A 22,482-nucleotide genomic window follows, 5' to 3' on the forward strand; every position below is an offset into this window, starting at 1 on the left:
CAACCTGGCCAATCTCGGACTCAAACAACTTGTTGACACCCCCATCCACACAGCCGGACACACGCTCGACCCTATCTTCACCTCCAGCAAGCACATCTCCTTCGATCGCACTACAGCTCTCCACTGGACGGATCACAGCTGTGTTCACTTCAGATGCAAAACCACCCTGACCCACATCCCTCCACAACCTATTCCTCAAAGAAACTGGAACAAAATCACCATCGACCAACTCCTCACATCACTCAACCAAAACCCTCCCACCCTCTCAATGGTCCCAGACCAAGCGGCCACCAACCTCAGGCAATGGATTACCCATAGTGCTGACGAATTAGCACCACTGAAAAAGCACCAGATGAAATCAGCCAGCAAAAAGGTTCCCTGGTTCAATGATGAACTTAAAAAATCCAAGAAGCTATGCCGCACCCCGGAGAAGATTTGGAGAAAAAACCCAACCTCGGACAACATGGACTCCCTCAAGACAGCCACCCGCAAACACCACCAACTGATTCGATCCACCAAGAAATCAGCACTCAAGGATCGTCTCGACAACAACACTCATAACAGCAAGGAACTCTTCAACATCGTCAAAGAATTCACCAACCCCACTGCAGCATCTAACGACATCACTCCCTCCCAAGACCTCTGCGACGGGTTATCCTCCTTCTTCTACAACAAAATTGCCGACATCCACAACAGCTTCGAGAATTCTCCCAGCGATCAACCCTCCCCACCCCCCTCAGATCCTATTCTGCCAACTAACAACCTCAGCACCTGGAACCCAATCCCCACTGAAGTCACCATTCGCCTCATGAACTCAATCCACTCTGGCTCGCCTTCTGACCCCTGCCTCCACCACATCTTCAACAAAGCTGACTCCATCATCGCACCCCATCTTCGCAATGTCATCAACTGCTCGTTCAACTCTGCCACCTTTCCAGAAACCCACAGCAGACCCCTCTGAACTTAAAAACTACCGACCCATATCCCTCCTCCCATTCCCGGCCAAAGTCATCGAGAAAGCCGTCAACAGCCAGCTCGCCGCCTTCCTTGAACCCAACAACTCCCTTGATCCATCTCAATCCGGGTTTCGAGCCAAACACAGCACCGAAACCGCCCTCATAGCAGCGACCGACGACATCCGAGCACTCCTGGACAACGGATAAACAGTGGCCCTCATCCTACTCGACCTTTCCGACGCTTTCGACACAGTCTGCCACAGCACCCTTATACATCGCCTCAGCAATATCGGCATACAAGGAAAAGCCTTGGACTGGATCATCTCATTCCTCGCTGGGAGAACTCAAAGAGTCCGACTTCCCCCATTCTACTCAGAGGCCACTGAAGTCATCTGCAGCGTACCGCAAGGATCCTCACTCAGTCCCACCCTCTTCAATGTCTACATGAGTCCTCTCGCCTCCATCGCGCGTCAACACAACCTCAACATCATCTCTTACGCCGACGACACCCAGCTAATCCTTTCCCTCACCAAAGACCCCAACACCGCCAAAACCAATCTTCACGAAGGCATGAAAGAAGTAGCCGAATGGATGAATCAGAGCCGCCTAAAACTCAACTCAGACAAAACGGAGGTGCTCATCCTAGGATCTTCCCCCTCAGCTTGGGACGACTCTTGGTGGCCTTCCGCTCTGGGCACAGCACCCACACCCACAGACCATGCACGTAACCTTGGCTTCATCCTAGACTCCTCTCTCTCGATGTCCAGACAAGTCAACGCCGTCTCGTCCTCTTGCTTCAACGTACTTCGCATTCTCAAAAAGATCTTCCGCTGGATCCCCCCGAGACAAGAAAGACTATCACCCACGCACTGGTTACGAGTCGACTGGATTATGGTAACACACTTTACGCCGGAATCACAACAAAACTACAGAAAAAACTCCAGCGCATCCAAAACGCGTCAGCGAGACTCATATTAGACATCCCGCGCCAAGATCACATCACCGGACATCTAAAAGATGTCCACTGGCTTCCCGTCAACAAAAGAATTACCTTCCGCCTTCTCACCCACGCACACAGGGCCCTCTACAATCTAGGACCCGAATGCCTCAATACTCGACTGTCCTTCTACAAACCCACCCGCCAACTAAGATCGTCCAATCAAGCCCTCGCCGCAGTCCCGCGCATCCGGAAATCCACCATGGGTGGCAGATCCTTCTCCTTCCTGGCTGCCAAGACCTGGAACTCACTCCCCACCAACCTCCACCTTACTCAGAACCACATCTCCTTCAGAAAAGAACTTAAAACCTGGTTATTCGACAAATAATGAACCCCTCCCCCTAGCGCCTTGAGACCCTCTGGGTGAGTAGTGCCCTATACAAATGCCTGAACTTGAACTTGAACTTGAACTAGCGCTCAGGGAGGAGGTAGTTCCAGATAGTTTTGGGGAACAGATAGAGGTAACCCTAGTATCACTTGGAAATTGAAAAATGGTGCCAAAATGCCACATGCCTTAAAATACTTTAAAGTGTTGGCAGTGGGCCACAAATATTGGGCAGCATTTTGAGGCTAAGTGAGACACAGAAGCCAGCATGACAACAGTCAAGTGTCAGTTGGTGTTTGCAGAGCAGGTGGCACCAAACACATTCCGAGTCATAGTCATTGTCAATCACTAGAGCTTTGGTTCCCTTTGAGTTGGGGGTGGCACAGGTTCTCTTAAAGTTGCTGTGAGGCCTGCCATGCCTGTTATTGTCTGTTAGGCAATGACCTGGAGCACACTTTGGAGGGAGGTAGAGTTCAGGTTTCATTTGGAGATGATAGGATTACTTGAGTGAGTCTGTATGACCACTCAAGCCAAGGCTTTCCGGAAAGGGAGTCAAGGATGTCTGGAGCCTGAAACAATGAACCAGACATCTGGAGAGGGGAAGGGGTGCTGAATACCATACCCTGAAGATCCTGCGGCGGAGGTTGATGGACCCCCGAGGAGGAGGCTCACAAGCCTTCCAGGGAAGACATTGCTGCCATAGGCGACCTACCTGAGCTTGCCTACTGGCAGGTTGAGGGTGGGCCCATCAGGTAGGAATTTTGCCAAGTGCTGAAGGAGAGTCCTATTCTAGAGAGTTTGAGGTACAAGGCCTCAGCTCCTACAGCAGGTGAAGCCTCTGGTGTTCAAATAATCTACTGGGAGAACAATCAACTTCACAGTGAGCCTAAAGCGTCTTGTGCAACCCATGTGCTGGTGGTCCCCTAATGTTACCAGATCGTTCAAATGGACCTGGCTCATGAGGCTCATTAAATTCACCTAGCTTGACATTCAGTGCAAGACAAGAATTTTTCCAGGCTTGTCTTCACTTTTATTGACCCCCGATGAAGACAGGCTCAGATCAATTCTTCCGGTCTTGTCCCTCCTACCAGGCCTGTGGAAATCATGGAAAAGCAGAAATCTCTTCTGATCCAATTTCCCCATCTTTGGCATCCCCTTAGAAATGGTGGGTATTGACGTAATTGTACCGTTGAACACTAACACAGTCTTAGGCAACAGGTTTGTCCTGGTCATTGTGGACCATGCCACTCGCTACCCAGAGGCAATCTGTCTGAGGTCGGTGACCACATCTATGATTCAAGACATTATTTTTGCTTCTTGTCATAAGTTTACGTATCTGTTACTGCTCTTTCAATTGGTAACTTGTAATCAGCCTATCAGGTTTCCAGAGGTTGGTGGTTGTTCTTTCTTTTTTGCTTAGGCTCCTAGTACTACATCAAGGCACATTTCAATGGGAATACTTTGATGTGGGGGAGGGCGGATACCCCCGGTGGCGGACCCAAGGTGGGTGAGGCTCTCCGGGGTCACTGCCCGAAGGGTGGGTGGGATGTTCCAGAATTGAGTGGACACTGACTTTCAGGGTGGGGCAATCTAGCAGTTGAAAAAAGAGTAGGGTGATTGAGTGAGAGATTCAAAGGAATCATTTGTCAAAAGAAATTGCAATTAAGAAATTGCAGCAGGACAGGATGAACTGACCTTTGTGGTTTTTTTTAAAACAAACTTTATTGAATACCATAAGTAGATTGCAGTGTGTCTTATCAAACACATATGGTGCTTTTTGTTTTTTGTTTTTCAATCGTATACAAATATCGGTTTTGTACAGACTAAAAGTTGAGTTGCACATAACGATATATCATAATACAGTCAGTACACCTAAGTAACAAATAACGCAAGCATTTAAGATGTAACAATAAAACTGAAAGTGATTGCATACTATAATCTGAGCTATTCCGTTAACGTAAACCCCCTCCCTGCCTCCCTCCCTCCACCCTCCTTCCTGGTCTGCCGTTTCTTGTGTGAGTGTCGGCCTAGTACGCCTAGAAAGATATAATTTTCTATCAGTTACTGCTGGTTTGCTGTTGGATTGCAGATAGAGCTGGTTTGGGATCTTCTTCTCGTGTGCTTCTATTTATAACTGGGTAGGTTATGGGGTAGGATGGATGTGTGTAGGTAAGAGAGATCTATCTGTTTATAATTAGGGCTCCCGGTTTTCAGTTTAAACTGATTTTTACATATAAATACAGACGGAAAACAATTTTTCATTTGTCTGTATTTATATGTAAAAACGGTAAAATACTAGTAAAACTGTGAATGGATGAGGTCACCTTCTGGCATGTGCTAATTAGTGAGAAAGCACACCTCGGCGCACGTTAAGGATATTTCCTTCTTTATTACATTTTAGTCTCGATTTGCAAACTGATCTAAAGATAGAGCTCCTCCTGCAGGGGAATCCCATCACTGAGTTGGCCTGAAAGCATTTCGAAAACAGAAATAAATATCAGACTTTGGAGGGCTTCTGACCTGCGGATCTGCAGAGCAGAAGCCGCCGTCCCTGCTCGCAGTCTGAGTTAAATTGTTTAAGGGAGTAGGTGGGGGAGGCTTGTTAATGCATACTAATGCACCTCCAATGACTTGTTTCCCCAGTTTTCAGCAGCATAATTCCTTTTAGGGTTGTCTTTTGTTCTTAATTCTGCGCTTCTGGGCATTTCAGCAAACTGCTGTTCTCCTGTGATAAGCCCCAGGAGTTCAAAAGTTCTTGGGGCAAGCTCACACTTCGCATCTCTCTTAGGAACTCCATGGGATGCATGAGCCCCTCCCCACCCTCGCACAGACTGTGGGCAGCCCATTGTCATTCTGACATCAGGTGCTTATCACATTTAGAATGACAATGGGCCGTTTGCCTTGAACATGACATGTGCACCACAAGGGAGTGTCTGAGGCGAGTGACTCACTTCGCACCTGTAGAGTGTAGCAGAGGAGCTTTCCCCAGTCAGCCAGTTTCAGCGTCCAGCAATAAAAAATCAGTGGGGGTTCAACATTGCGGGCACATCCAGCTCTGTAAATTTTAGTACTTGCTTGGTGTGCTCAAGGCTGTTTGATTTTATTTGTAATCCGATGACAAGCTGTTTAAAAGAGAACAGGGGCCCTGAATTAAGTGTGGCTATGAAAGCACCAGTAAGGAAACATAAAAAAAATTACTATGAAAAATGCAGACGTTTTAACTGTGGGAATTGCAGCTAATGTATGTAGCATGGCACTCGAAAGTTGGATCAATTAATACTGTGATACTAACAAATGCAAAGCATTTCTTGTATGTTATAGAAGTAGTGCAGCACTAAGTTTACTCAATACCTTCAACTTAAAGTGTAGAAAGGCATTTTATTTTTGCTGTGTTTTCAGTTTAAATAAATGTGGAAACATTCTGTCTTTGGCTTGTGGCAAAAATAAATGTGGATAAATACAGAAAAAATTGCAAAAAAATAAATATGGATAAATACAGACGGAAATGGCAAAAAAATAAATACCATAAAACCGGGAGCCCTATTTATAATCTTTTAACAAGGTCCCATTCCATAGAAATGGGGTGTTTCCGTAGTTCACGTGCTTCCTCATGTCTAAGTGCTGCACTTTCGGCACTGCCCCACCGGATCACGTCTTCTTGCCACGTAGGTAATGGAGGGCACCTAGAGAATTTCCACCTCATAGTGATTACTCTTATGGAAAATATAAGGGCAAGGTCTAAGAAGCGCAATTGGAACTTCAGTGCACTGGTACGCTTGTGGAGGCCCAGCAGACACTCCAAAATGTTGTTGTTAGATCTGGGGGTCTCTAGTTGGCAATGGTATTCACCTTTGTCCAAATAGGGACCCTTACTTCTAAGTCAGGATAAGGGGATTACACTCCTTAATAATCCCTGCTCACTCTCTTGGTAGCTTGGCACGAGCAGACAGGCTTATCTCAGAGGCAGTGTGTTAAGCATTTGTGAATATACACAGTAATACAGTGGAAACACTACAGATGGACACAACACAGGTTTTATAAAAATAAGTATTCTTTATATAGGCTTAACACAAGACCACAAACAACAAAAATCCACAATACTACACTTAAGATCTTGCGCAGAGTAGGGGATGCATCGTGATCCTTACAGGTGCGGAGGTGATGTGTAGATTCTCGGCCTGTTGGCCCATTGCGGAGCACAAGATGGCGCCTTGATGCGATGATCCGGTTGCAATGTGAGAAGATTGTACCCTTGATGCGGCGATGTTATGACGATGCATAGACGCCCTGGGAGCCTTGCGACGACTTTGTACTTTGGAGCCCAAGACAGGCCCTGCAACACGCTTCTCCGGTGATGCGATGGCGACTCTCTCGATGGCGTCATGCTTCTCCAGTGATGCGACAGCAGGCAGCTTTGATGAACACACGCTTCCAGGGAGATGCGGCGAAGGCTCGCTTCTACGGCGATGAGACGATTTCAGCTCTGGCGGCGACACGCTTCTTCTCGATGCATCGCGCTTCCATCTCTCAGCAACACGCAAATAAGAATTCCCAGCAAGGAAATTCGGAGGGCAGCTGGAGATGAAGTCTTTTGTCCCTGAGACTTCAGCAGGAGGCAAGCACCGTTCAAGCCCTTAGGGAATATTCTGTAGATGATGAAAGTCCTTAAAAGGTTAATTCTCCTTTCCTTGGCAATGAATACCACTGCAGGCCAACCCAGCACACAGCATACCGGCAGAGAAGCAGTCAAAACTCCGGCAGCTTCCTAGGTTTCTTGTTCTAGATGTGATCTAATTTCTTGGGATCAGGGTCCCAATATTTATACCCCAAAATCCTTTGTTCTGTGAAGGCTGAGAGGCCTCTGCCTAGTCCAAACCAGTTCCTGAGCACTTTGTTTACATGACTCTCTCCTTCCTTTCACTGTGCAGGGCAGAGACATCAGCCGTCCCACAGGAGGTAGAGCCAGCACAGGGGAGGGAAGGCTCAGCTCTTGAGCACTTTACTGACAAGATTCCTTCTCTCCTTTCACAGTGCAGGGCATGGACATCAGACCCACCACAGGAGGTGGAGTCATCATTGTAGAGGGAAGGCTCAGCCCTATTCAGGTCCCAAGTGCAACTCCTTCCTCCCATCTAGATGAAGATCTCTCTATTCACCACTGGGCTGCCCCAGCCTGTCTCCTGGAATCCCCCAGCCCTGTCACTCACAAACCACAGACAAGGAATACACAACCTAGCAGAGGCAGGCCTGGACAGTTATGCAAGAAAATATCTACTTTCTAAAAGTGGTATTTTCAAACACAGAATATTAAAACAAACTTTACTAAAAGATGTATTTTATTATTCTGAGTTCAGGCATACTAAATTCGAATTTCTATCATTTTCCCCGAGTCAGTTAGGGTTATCAGAATGTAATATTCTACCTGCCCATTCTAGCCTACTGAGAACAGGTAGCCTTGCAATAGTGAAAAACGAAAATGGCTGTAATTCACTATTAGGACATGCTACACACACCAGAGCATGACCTACATTATACTTACAATGCACCCTGCCCTTGGGCCTACCATTGGGGTGTCTAATATGAAGCAAAGGGAAGGTTTAGAGATTGGCACGAGGATGCACTTGCCAAATCGACATGGCAGTACTAGACTGCACACAGGCTTTGCAATGGCAGGCCTGAGACACACTTTACAAGCTGCTTCTGTGGGTTGCACAACCAGTGCAGCAAGCCCACCAGCAGCATTTGATTTACAAGCCCAGGGCACACATGGTACACTGTACTAGGGGCTGACAGGTAAATCAAATAACCCAGTCATGGAATCACCAATTAGTAAATCAATTTAACATAGGGTACGCTTGCCCTGTGGCACTGAATAGCAGTGGCACAGTGCCCAAAGCATATAACCAGCAAAAACATATCAAAACAAAGGAGGCAGTCCATCATAAATGTAAGGGAGACTCGCGCCAATGATGCCAGGTCTAACAGTTGTCTAGAATTGTGAGGTGCATAACCTCCCCAAGTGTATTCCAGATCTTTCCTCAGTAATCACAGATGTGCAGGCAAGCCCACAGCATATGGATGTAGCCCGCCTCCTCCGCTTTGCATCGTGGGCAGCAGTGTTGGGCTTCTGGGAACATGCGCTGTATTTTGTCTGGGGTTAAGTAGGATCTGTGTAGGACCATAGTTTGTATAAATTTGAGTTTAGCATTACGGGAAAAACGTTTGGGATGTTCTAGGATGCTCGCCCAGGCTTTATCAGTTAGTTTGTGTCAATAGCCACTGCCCATTTTGTGCGGAGATCCATGAGTGCAATTGAAGCTTGTGCTCGAATGCCTGTGTATAGCCATTTAACTAGATGGCCACCCTTCCCTATATAGTAAAGTAAATGTACTAGTTCATGTTGTGATGGTTCGGTGCATTGGGGCACCCGTGTGACCCTATTATAGTGAACAATCATTGCTTGTAGCAGAAAAAGGCGATCCTGTGCGCCGGTAACCTGCACAAAAGTGTCATGGTCTAGGAGGGTGCCATCACCAAATAGTGACCCAACCTCCTCCACGCCAGCTTCCACACAGTCATGTAGTCTGGTCTTCGTGAGCTTTCCCCCAGGTATAGGTATACCAAATACTAGGATATATATCGCGTATGGAATCACACCTGAGGTGTAGATTAGGGCCTTCTTCCAACATTGAAGTGCAGTTTTTAGCAATGGAGGTCCATCCAGAGGAATTTTTATTTTTGGGAGCAGAAAATTGCGTAGGGTTCAGAGTTCTAAGTCACGGGTTTTGTAGCCAATTTCCTGCAGGTTTCAGCCTGCTGTCCAATTGGACCGCCACTGGAACTGACATGCATTATATTATGCCCTGAAATAGAGGACCCCAGTCCTCCCTTGTGGGGCTCTAATTGTAGCTTCTTGAGACTAACCCTACGTCAGCCCTTCCCCAGATGAGCTCCAGGAGGAGTGTGTCCAGGGTGCGAAAGGTGGACTGTGGAACTAACAGGGGTCGATTTACAAAGAAATATAAAAGGTGGGGAAGCATCACCACCTTGGAGATGGCAATCCGCCCCATTACTGATAATGGTGGTGATGTCCAGAAAGATATACTCGAGCGTATAGCATTGATTGCTTTCAATAGGTTCCCATCCAGTTGATACACCTGTGCCCTATATACTTGAGTTCCCAAGTATTTGAAAGTATCATGTGCTACAGGTAAATTGTAGGTACCAAATTGAAGAACATGTGGGCGGGGTCCATCCCGGAAATTGAAGGCGTTAGATTTCCCCTCAGTAATGTCCAAGCCAGATATGTTTTAGAAGGTGGAGAAAATGCTGGGAAGGGTTTTCGCCCCGACTGTCAGGTCACGTATATAAATGAGGATGTCATCCGCATATATTGAGATTAAGTGTGCTGTGCTATCTATCGGTATCCCCAGATGTTCGGGGACTGTCTCAGGGCTATCGCTAGTGGCTCCAATGCTAAAACAATAGGGCACCCATGTCGGGTGCCCCTGTGAATAGTATATTCGCCTGAGATATGGCTCCCAGTGCGTACTCTGGCAGTGGGATTGATGTAGAGCAGACGTACCTACTGAAGGTAAACTGAGGGGAGGACAAAACTTTGCAGGGCCGCAAACATGTATCCCCATGTTATGAGTTCAAAGCCTGGCGTAAATCCAACACCACACATCCGGCATTGTTATATTCTGCAGGGGTAGCTGCCATGATATGATGTAATCGTCTAGTGTTTAGGTAAGTGCTGAGTGTAGGAAGAAACCCGCATTGGTCTCTATGTATAAGGGTATTTAGGACAGGCAGTATTCGGTTAGCAAGAGCCTTTCTTAGGATTTTGTATTCAGTCACTAATAAGGACAAGGGCCGATATCTAGATAATCAACAACAATAGTCCCACGTGCCTAGTCCAAGAGATTTCTTTAATCTTAAGGAAATCCTGTGATGCTTCAATGTATTGCCTTTTAAAACAACAACCTCTCTGATTGAAACAAACAGGACAGCACAAACAAAAAATGTGTGAAGAAGCGAGATGGCACCTCACGGGCGCACAACCAATGGGGCCCCTGATTGGTACTCACCAGGATGGCCCTGTTCTCATCATTGGTGCCATCAAGCTAAAACCAAAAAAAACGTGTCTCGAACCTCAAAAGTAAAAAGACAGTGAATGGTGCAGTGGACACAACTTATATGTGACAAAACTAACAACATTTAACATATAAATCACTGTGCAACTGGGACTATAAACTTTACTTTCATTCCCTTCTTTGTTGCAAACCAATGAACACACATATACTAAAAAGGAAGAGAGTAAATACTACCTATCGATTTACTCTCTACTCACAGCCAACATGTTTCATTGCCTTGGTTTCTATCAGGCAATTTCTTCAGGGCAATATACTTTGAATGCCACTGCAAGAGACACTGAGGCTTGGGTGCCTGCATATAGTTTTGCCTCTCATACCAGTGAAGAAGGAATGCTAAAAAACGGAATCCAGCCCCCTTAGGTGAGCATGGTCCTTACTCCCCGTTCGAGAAAGTAACGGTAGAGCAGTAGCGGTAGGCGTCCTCTCAACCCTCGAGCTCCGATATCTAGATAAGTCAGTGCTGTCACATCCTGGTTTGGGGAGTGAGACGACTAAGGCTTGCATTGTTGAGTGTGGTAGTGACCGGAGTCCAAGGCCGTCTAATATAGTTCCTCCAGCTTTGGGACTAGGATGTCTGAGTAAGTTTCATAGAATTCGATGGGCAGGCCATCTAGGCCGGGGGTCTTGTTGTGGTTTAAGACTTTGACTGCGTCTCATATTTTGTGCTGGTTGATGGGTCCTGAGAGATCTTTCCATGCATCTGCTGTGATACAGGGGAATGTCAATCCATTTAAGGAGTCGTGTACTACCATGTTGTGGTGAATGCTGGTGCCGCATATAGATTGCTAAGGTAAGTACAAAAGGCCTCGTTTATCTCAAGTTGCGTATGTACTAAACCCTTATTTGGTGTTTGTATGTATGTGAAGATGGGTGGCTCCGGGCAATCCCGCAGTATCCGGTCCAGCAGTGTACCAGACTTGTCGCCCTCAGTATGCTTCCGCTGCGTGAATGCCTGATGGTCAATAACTCGGAGAGTTTCTAATGTCTCAGCATGTCTAATGCGTGTGTTTCACAGGGATTCCCGTTTGTCTGGGTCAGTCACTGCTACTTGTTCCAAGTCAGTCATTAGGGTTTCTATACTGATAAGGCTTCTTTGTACTTCATATTCTCTATCAACACAAGGAAACTCTTTATCCAGTGGAGGTTTGGTACATTGCCCCTCAAATCTTTCACAAGCAAATGGACAATGCTGGACGACAAAATCTGCCCTGGGTGCAGCATGAATGTGGAGGATGATCTACACGTGCTGTTTTTCTGCCCTGCCTACAGTAAACCGAGAAAGTACTGGCCAGTGCCATTATGTAGGAATCTGGGTTTCAGAAACTATTTAGAATCGTACAGAATTCTGAAGACAAGCACCTTGCACTTTATCGTCTTTGCGGTAGCCAAGTACCTAATGGCCATGTGGCAGATAAGGGGAAAAAAATTGAAAGGGTAACTTTTAACTCCCAACTGTGGAATGAACTGCACTGAACTGTAGCTAATTGGGTTTTAATTCCAGAGTCTATTATGATCTGATTCAATTAGTCCCTTGTTTTCCTGCACTGTGTTTTTTTTATTTTTTTATATTGTATGCTCTTATGTGTTTTAAATGTTTTTACTCTATCTTTTATGGTCTTAAATGGACGAAATAAAGAAATGTTGGATTGGATTGGCTTCTTTGTACTTCTTATCTAGCCCCCACTACGGACCCGATTGCGGAACCCCGCACCAGCACCTTGAGCGCATCCCAATCTATGAGGTTGAAGGAGGCTGTATTCCAATTCAGTTCTGTAAATGGAACCCCATGACGAATCCATATGGTTGCCCCTCTTGAAACGCAGAGCAGTTAGTATTGAATATGTGACCCCTCCATTTTTTACGGGTTTTCAAGGCCTCCGAATCCATAAGGTGTGATTCTAGGAAGAAGACAATGTGTGCCCTCTGCCTAAGGAGGTGGGCATGAACTCTGTGTCGTTTATGTACCGCCCTGAGCCCTCACACATTCCAGGTCAGCAAGTTATATGAACCTAAGGTAGAGTTGTTGCTACACCTGGATGGATATTATGAATGGTGCTACCTCTAACTCTGAGCGAAATAACTGACGCATACCAGGAATACCCCTTCCCTTTCAAACTAAACGTACTTGGTGCAGTCATTAAACTTTGCTGGGCCAAACAAAAAAACCACAACATACATGTTCCATAAAACAGTGTGTTCGCTTTGTGGGGGTCGTTGCCGCTGATCATAGTATTAGTTGCTCGACTGCAGAGCTCTGGTAGCTCCAAAGAACCTGGGGTTTTAGTATATATATATATCATTTTAGTTAGTAAAGAGAATCGCCTTAGGTATAGACACTGGGTCCTTTCGGGGAAGCAGTATAAGTACCTGGCTTTAACCAAAAGTCAATATCAGGCTATGTGGGCTACAATTATCAATATATGTGTAGGTGGATAACATAGCTTTTCGATCATACTGTTGCAAATATATATACATCATAAAATGTGACATAACAGACCTTAAAAGGATACTGATGTGCCTGGTGGACTAATTGTAGTGCTTAGATGACTCAGCCGGTACATTTAAGCATAGTGGTATGACAAAGCCCTTTAATTATTAATCAAGTCCTCCATAGTCTTGTGCATCACTGAGGGAAACAGAGGGAGGCTATGATCGAAATCTGAGTGAATCGTGCTGTCCTCCAAGTCAAACATGATCTTGGAATTATCCTCACGGAAGGAGCTAGCCAGAGCCAGCGTGTCTGCTCTGTCGGTCCTTTTCTGATCGTGTGTTGGACCAACTTTCGTGGTGTCCTTTGTGCTCTGTTTATGGTTGCGGGTGTGTGTTTTCTGTGTTGTTGTGGGACTGCGGCGTGCTGATTCTGATGGCTTGTCTAGGCTCGGTTCCAAATCCATCACTTCCAACCATTCCTCTACATTGTTTGGGCTGTCAAAAAAGTAGGTTTTCCGATCGTGGATAATTTTTAACCGGGCAGGGATCAGCAGATTGAGCTGAGCTGCGCGTAGCTTTTACTTGACTACTTGAAAGCAAGTCCGTTGACGCTGGACCATTATGGTGTAATCGGGGTAAAGGGAGATCCGCTGGTTTTCGAACTGGATCTGCGTATTTTCTCTCGCTTTTCATAAGAACACGTTGCGGTCTCTATAGTTTAGTATTTTTACAATCAAGGGTCGGGGAGGCGCCCCAGTGGGAATCCGGTGTGCCCTCTCCACACAAAAATATGATTTTAAGCCATCCTGAGCAAGATATTTCCGGAACCAAGCTTCCATGAAGTCTGCAGGTTTGGTGCCTTCGCTTCGCTCCGGATGTCCAATGACGCACATGCTATTTTGGCAATTTCTGCCCTCTGCATCCTCGATTCGGTCCTGAAGGCTGTTAATTTGGTGCTGTAGTTGTTTTTTTTGATTAGTATGTTCAGTAAGTTGAGGGTCCATGCTGGTCAGGGCTTTCTCATGTTCACGTACTATATGGGCGAGTTTCCCATGATCTTCACTGAGGAGGGTGAGGCACTCATAATGGCTGCAGTTTGTTGTTCTATCACATTCCGAGAGTCTCTAACTTCCTTTAGTATCAGGTCAAGTTTGTCAGAGGGAGTCTCGGCTGACTCGGAAGAGGAGGTACTTGATGATGGGGCCCCGGCAGTAGTTTCTGGCACTCCAGTGGGGCCTCCCACAGCAGAGGTATTGTCCAGAACGTTTCCCTTGAGTCTTCCCATTTTAGTCATCAGTGTTTAGTGGGTGCAGCTAGGACGTGTAAAGTGGCGGTAGAAGGGATGCTGCTTAATGCGATGTAGGCTCAGCAGCACCACCCCACAAAGCAAGGAAAAGTGGTCCAACTAATTAGTCTCAAGCGATTCTGTAAGTCAGACACTGGTACCTAAATAGTCATTTAATGCAGTCAGAGGTGCATCATGCCGGAAGCGGCATTGCTCATTACACCAGCTAAATGATTACAGTTCTCAAGGGGGGTGAAGGCTGTCACGTGCCTTCGTTATTTAGCCCAGCCACCTCATGAGAGTCCACAATGAAGCCCCCCAGATGGGACTGTTTGTCTATGTGGAGTTAGGCTGCACATCTGTAGGGTGTAGTGTTGGCTAATACTCACTGTGGCCCACTGTCGTAGCCCCCCTGTGGTGCTCTGGTATTTTCAGCTCTCATGAGGGGTCAGACACAGAGACCTGCTGCTGTTAATGGTGGAGATCGCGCCTGCAGGGGACTCCAACAACAGGGCGCCTCACCGTCAATCGGTCCGGAGTGCCAGAAGGCGGCAGCCACATCTCTCACAATGACCATATGTTTCAGCGGTGGCAGTGTAGTGCACAGGGTGCCATGTGGGTAGGGATAACTCGCCTGAGTTGAGGGCCGCTTTTCAACCAGCACCACTATACTCCCTCTATGCCAGGCGGGCAGCATCAGAGTAAGAAATATCCGTCCCGCACCCTTTATTCTGTAGGCATCAATATAGCGAGAAGGGGAGAGAAAGGCACACGCTCAGCCCAGCCTTCAGCGCAGGGCGCCCGCTCTCACCGTCTGGCTTCGGGTTCTTTGCACAGGGGGGCGATCAGTCCTGTCGATGAAGTCCCGTTGAGTCGAATCTCGGCCCAGCAGAATTTTCAGCGGCAGCGCGGTCTGCCAGTCAGACAGGGTCAGCTGCTAGTTGCATCGGGAGCCACAGGGGGCCCTGGCCACTGGGAGGAGACAGGGTTTGCGGCGCTCCAGTTACAGCGGACTGCCGCGGGTTGGCCACAGTCAACGAGCTCCTAGGTAAACGCTGATATCAGCTGTGCCGCCGCACCGGGCCAGAACCGCCAAATCACCTCTCAGGTCCCCAACAGCAGCGCCCAGGACCTTTAGGCGGTGGCGATAATCCTCAGTTCGGCGATTCTTCAGGATAATTCCCCCCAGGGTCCGGAGCCTCACCAGATCGCGTCTGCCATCTTAGGTGGCTAGCCACGCCCGACCTTGGTGTTTTAATGAAATTCTAGCAGAAGTGAGCTTGATAAGGATGAGTTTGCTTGTAATCAAGCCTAGTAGATCCGGTTTTCAATGGTACAGTGTGTAAAATTCATTAGAGATAATGCAAATGTCCTGGTGAACAAGCTAAAGTGGGGTGCCTTATTGAAATGGCAAATTTCTTTTAATCCTGAGGTAATCTTCCTTCAGGAAACACATGTCAAGTATTTTCCCCCTAAGATTTCCAACCCACAAGGTACTAACATGCATATTTTGCTTCAGCATGGGTAGTGATGCTGGGGGTGGCCATACTATTCTCCAATACAGTGGATTGGGAATTAAAAATGGTTCTATGAAATGATAAGGGTAGGTAGATTTGGATCATGGACAAAGTGGCCGGTAATGCATAACATTTTTTGAATTACTATGGCCCGATAATTGATGAAACATAGGCTGTGGAGCAAATTTATTATCTGGTTAGGCAAAATAGGCATTTTATATAAGAATGGTTGGAGTGAAACGCTAATAACGCTCCCATTTTTAGGGTATGGGAAGCCTTTAAGGCTGCATTCAGGGGCAGGTGATATCTTATAAGTCCAAATTATTGAGGACTCTGTTGCATAAAATCCAGAATCTTCAAGCAGCAGTCGAAAGTTCTATGAGGGAACTGATTAGATCATAAGGGGGTCCTAGTGTTCAAATTGCTCATTGGCAAGCATCAACCTAGGGCAAAACAAGAGCTTAAGGGATTATTTTTGCTTGAGGAGATTGCAGTGAGGAATGCTTTTCAACTGAAGCTGTACAAAGAGAGCCAACATGTAGCAACGTACCTGGCATGGTCGAGTACAGCTCAGAGAAGCAGGCACTTAATCATCCAAGTAAGTGACCCTGTTGCAGGGGTTGTAAAAGCTGATACCAAAGGGAAAGCGGAGGTTTTACTACATCCCTATAGACGGATCTATGAAGGGAGGTAGGCAAGTGCACTGCAAGATCAGCACTTCGTGCAGTTTTTTTGGATCAGTGCAGCTTCCACAAGTATCTAAATCCCCAAAATATTCACTCAATAATGAGATGGAGCCCCAAGTAGTAGCGTCCTCCCTTAAAAACATGGCCAATTCCAGGGCCAGTGGGGGTAATGTATTCCCTCCGAAGTTTATAAGGTTTTTGCAAAGCAGATACTCCTTTTTTTAACACTTCTTTTTAATCACATTGGGGATGGGATACCAATTCCTAAGAGCTTCAAAGAATCGATGGTGGGGAGATTCCCTAAAAAGAACAAGGACCTTATAGATCCTAATTCCTACCACCCTAAAGCATGGTTGACGTTGATTTTAAATTATTTATAAAGTTTGGTCGGAACGAATTGCACCATGTGCACACACAGTTGATACATCCTGATAAAGGTGGGTTTCTATCCAAAGGATTGATTGCTACCAATGCATATTTTTCTATACAAAAACCATTGATTATTTTTCAGTTAACAAGGAGAAGGCGGAAATATTATTGATGGACGCAGAAAAAGCAATCAACCTTGTTAAATTGAAAGCACCTTTTCTACATTAAAAAAAATGTGGATTTCCGTCCTCAGTAATTAAAATGTTTAAGGAGCTTTATAGTGGGGCAGAGGCCAATATTATTATCAATACTATGGATGCTATGGTGGTATGGATAAAGTGTGGTACTCGTCAGGGGTGCTCTTTATCCCAGTTTCTTTTTATATTTTGTATTTAGACTCTATCAGTTAGGATCTACACCACCTATAGCTTGGATGGCAAAAATTACATTGTTTGGGGTGTTTTTATATTTAAAAGTTGATAGATTAAATATTCAGAATGCCATTGATGAAATTACTGCTTTTACAAACATAAGTGGCTACAAAGTCAATCAAGCGAAAACAGAGCTATTCTTTTTTAATTCAATCAGGTCTGAACTCCCTGCTTGTTTACATATGATTTCACAACATCCTAATAATATTTAGGAATATATGTTACAAATAATTTCTATAAACCTTTCCAGCTGAACTATAGCATCATGGTTATTAAGGTAAAATAGCTGCTGGAGAGGTGGACTCTTTAGCTATTGTCATTAATCGGCAGGGTTGCTTCAATAAAATGCACATTCATACTTAATTATTTCTTTTTGGAATTTTCGCTCAAAATTTCTAATAAATATTTTAATTAATACAATGATTGATATAACAGTAAAATGAATGAATGCATTTATTGCATAATTACTTAAAAGCATTGCAAAATTGTGATACAGTGTCAAAGTTAATATTTAAAAACATGTCTCACACCTTTGTTATTCATGTATCCAATCATGTATCAAAAATAACATTTAAAACAGGTCTCGGACCTTTTGTGAGATGGGGTTTTGCCCTAAAATGCGTGAGTTAAAAATACAGATAAAAAAATAGTACGGGTCCCTTATATGATCATTGACTGTGGGCAAAAGAGTCTACATGATGCATTACAGTTTTGATAGGCCCCACTTGGTCCTGTTTTTGGGGGGGTGGGAGCCTTACAGTACGAACCTTTCTGTGCCAACAGGATTCCACACAGTTTCAGCTGCACAGTTTGCAGCTGCAACTTGTTTTCAATTAAGTTCCTTAGAGCCATGTTAATGAATGCAAAACCATTGTTAGAAGTATATGTGGTCTAAAAATTAGCCCAGAATGAAAATGTTGATATACTATCAGACCACTTTGTTTGATTCTATGGCTGAATTGGTAGCAGCAACCCCAGTGTAGGTTAATTCTTTATTGGACAGATAATTAAGGAAAGCAAAATTAGGTTCCCTGCTTTCTTGCGAACTGCAAACTTCCTAAGAAAATAAGGTTTAAGATACTGCTCGCTTTATCATTGTGTATTAAGCTGTTTTTAAAATCTTGGGGTGTCGCAAGCTGTCATACCTAAATCCAGATACAAGATTGTGAGATTTGGGGGTTGGCATTAACTAAACAGACTCTAAAGCGATGGAAAGCAATGGAGTTTAAAAAACTGGGAGATTGTTACAATGGAGCTAATCTGATTTCTTGGGATTCTATAAATAAACAACTTGATAATCAGAATTTGCTACTCTGTTTTGGTTTAATCAAATTACCAGCATTCTTAAAAACAACTATGTGGTAATAGAGGAGGATACTCGCTTGCTAGTTCATCGTTTAAATGTAACCACGTTATCAGGTGGGGGTAATTGGTATGATTTGTTACACCAGTTTAGTAATCTGAAACTATTGCCTAAGCTGTTGCAAAAGATTTTTCAGGAAACTACTTGCAGGTTTAATAGCAAACAATAGCAAGTTCTTAGTGAAGTAGGGCACAGATCACTAAAAACAGTAAACGATGAAAAAAATGATTTTTTTATCTGGATGGATAGCATATTGCTCACCACATAGGTTACATACGAAGCTTCCATCACTTCCTGATCAGTGTTCTAGCATTAATTAAATCGGAGGGGGCAAATGGGTACAAATCTTTTTCAACTGCCCCAGGAAGCAACAATTCTGAAGCAAGGTTTTCCATGAAATCAGATAAATTAAACAAACTAAGATTTCCCCAACATCAATATTGGTATTGTTGGGTTCTTCTCATGGAGTACATCACCTTCATAAACATCAGCAGTATTTTATATCAATACCTATTGCGGTTGATTTTGCAGTGCTGGAAAACAGATATAGTGCCTACTTTTTACCTTTTTGCATCCTACTTTTTTTTACCTTTTTTCTGCTGGCTTTAGGACCTTGGGTACTTTACCACTGCTGGTCAGTGCTAAAGTCCATATGCTCTCTGTGTACATTGTGATTATGATTGGTTGTCCATGATTGGTATAGTAAATCAAATGCTACTAGTGGGCCTGCAGCACTGATTGTGCCAGCCACAATCAGTGCTGTGTGTGTAGCCTTTCAAATTTGTCTCAGACCTGCCACTGCCATGTCGACCGGGCTAGTGCACCCACTTGCCAGGTCCAAATGTTTCCTTTTCTTACATGTAAGTCACCCCTAAGGTAGGCCAAGGTACCCCCATGGGTAGGGTGCAGTGCGTGTTAAAGACAGGGCATGTACTAGTGCGTTTTACATGTCCTGATAGTGAAATACTGTGTATTTCGTTTTTCACTATTGCCAGGAGTAGCTCTCCCATAGGCAATCTTTGGAGCTGGCTTTTAACATTTTACAAGTGTAGCTTTCAATTGAGAAAAGCTAGAGATTGTAGGCTCTCTATACTCAGAATGTAATATCACACCTTTTAGTAAAGGTATTGTTTTAATTCTGTGTTTAAAAATACCACTTTTAGAAAGTGGGCATTTTCTTGTTTAACCATCCTGTGTGCCTCTGCCTGCTTGTGTATTCACCATCTGGTTTTAGACTGACAGGGTCTGTTTGTGCATTCACTTCAGACATTCACACACAGGGAGCTGAGGTGTGCCCTGCGTATGCTGATGAGCCATCCCAGGCTAGAGTGGTGGGAAGAGTTGTCACTGACACCTGATTAGGATGTGGCTGCTTTACACAATGCTGTCTCAACCTACTGTAGTGAAACTGGACTAGGCAGGACAGAACTGGTTTTACTGAGCAAGAGAGTACTAGACTTAAAACCCAGAACATTAGATTGCCCCTTTGTTGTGCGTTGCATTATTGGGTTGGCCTGCAGTTGCTGCTTCGACCAAGGAGAGGACAAAGCCTGGACTTTGCCGTGAAAAATGCTTGAGTAGAATCCCCTAGGGCTTGAATGTGCTTGTCTCCTGTTCTAAAGTATGAGGGACACAAAGACTTCACCTACAGCCTACTTGAACTCCACCGCTGGGAGTTCTGACCATCAAGGGTGGTACCTATTCCAGCAATGGGCCCATGGAGTTTGTTCCTGCTACAAAAAGCTGATGAAATCCAAACAACTGACAGTTTTCTCTTCTTGCAGCTACATTTCTGACTCAGCACCACCTTGTGGAAGAAATTTCCAACGCACAGCCCCGTACGGCCAAAGATATTGACGTAATGCCTGCCCAAAGTCCGAGCTACCGTCACACACCAACACCAATGCAGGCCCCGCTGTGAGGCTCAAAGAATCGACACATCACCGGTCAGTGGCTACAGAAATCCACGCAGCACCCGTAATGCCTGAATTTTCTCTCACATCGTACCTGTGCGGCACGTTTTTCTGATGCAACACCCGCAGTCCAGAATCGTCTGGGAAATTGACACATCACTTCCCCCCAATAGTCCAGACTAGATGCATCACCTCTCCTGTGTTTTGTTTAGCAGAATTGGTGCATCTCCTCCCCAAGGACTCAGGAACTGACACATCATTGTATTTGTTTAACGCTTCCCTCCTCTGCAGCTTTTTTGCCTTGTGGATTTTGACGCCTTTGTGGTAATTTGCGTAAAAATCATGCATCCACAGAATTCTATGGTCAGAATTGTTTGAAACATTTTAAAAGTCATTTTTTGATTTATGTATATTGGATTTTTGTCTTTTTGGTCATGTTTGGCTTAAATAAAGATTGTTTAATATTCTAAACTGCTGTGGGTCCAGATGTCGTATTTTTACTGCGTTACTGCACACATAGCCTCTGAGATAAGCCTGTCTCCTCGTGCCAAGCTACCAAGTGGATGAGCAGGAGCTATCATATCTGTGTAATCCCCTTACCTTGACTAGAAGGAAGGGTCCCTAGTTGGACAAGGTGCAAACCACTTACAACTAGAGACACCCAAATCTTCTATTCTAACAGATTTGTTTTAGACAATGAGTTTTATGCAGGGCCGATTTGCACTATTCACACTCTTGCACTTTGGTGTCATCTATTGCTGCTATTGGGTATGGTGTTGTATTGTCTTCTTTTTATAAATTTCCATATTGGATATTCCTGCAATTTGTAATGATCTTGGGGTAGGCAGTGTTAATCTGATTTTAAGTATGCTTTTCAACAATTTGTAATGATGGTTGTATGTTTTTTATTTATTTAGGTTTGAGTTGCACACTTTTTACCTGTGCACTTATACATCAGTTATTACTGCTATTGTATATTTCATCATATTGGTCGGAATCTTTGACTTTTTTATTGGGTCCTGATTTAGAGTTAGGTCGATGATACTCCATTACAAACATGACTGTTGTCCTGTACGCCTTATTATAAGTGTATTGGAACATAACATATTTATAATAAGGCAGATGGATGAAGCACCCATCCTCCAAACTCTAAATCAGACCCTTAAAGCCTCATTAGGATGTTGGTCGGAGTTGTCTTCAACTGACATCACCGCTGATTCGAAATGGACCGAACTCCGGTCGGCGGTCCTCAGACTACAACTAGGATGCGACCGCACATGGTGCTGTTGCAAACTTCCACTTTAAAAGGGAAGCTTGTGCTGCAGTCCGAAACCGTCTGCATCACAAGCTCCTATTGTACAATGGAAGATTTTGCACATTCCTTCAACATGTTGCAGGGATGTGAAGGCCACAACTGGAAGGCCAGGGGAGTAGGGGGCCATGCTAAGGGACCCTAAAGCCACTTTCTGACAGCCCTTACATGTCCGAAAGGCCAACATGGAAAGGCTGTGGAAACCCACATCATAATTAAGTTGGCAGAAATGCTGTCCTTAAGGGAATATGAGCGGTTTTTGACAGGCCGACATGCTCCTTGAGCCTGTCGGAACCCAATCAGTTTGCATGGCAGGTTTATACTGTGATAGCCGATATTGTAATTTGACGGTCAGAATGTAAACCTTCCATGTTGGCCAGAAAGTGGAGGCTTTCCGACCGACATCGAAATAAGGTCCAAAATGTTTTCAAACTGGCCTTTTGCCAAGTGCATTAAATCATCCTATGTAATGAAATCATTTTAGCAATGTAAAATACAACTAATGACAAGAAAGTATTTATTTAGCTTCTGCTCAAAGGTGTCTCACACCCAAGAATAGTTTGACTTTGACGTAGAAATAGGAGCATTTGGGTTTGATATTGACTTATGTTTTTAGAAATTTTGAGTCATAGAGAAGAAGGTTTATTTTGATGATAAATTTAAAATGTAGTATGTACTTGTTTGGAGAATTCACATCAAGCTAGTAATTTCAACATGTTGGAATGCAGTTGTTCTGATAAAA

This window comes from Lissotriton vulgaris, chromosome 8 (assembly GCF_964263255.1).
Source record: "Lissotriton vulgaris chromosome 8, aLisVul1.2, whole genome shotgun sequence".
Classification (NCBI taxonomy): domain Eukaryota; kingdom Metazoa; phylum Chordata; class Amphibia; order Caudata; family Salamandridae; genus Lissotriton; species Lissotriton vulgaris.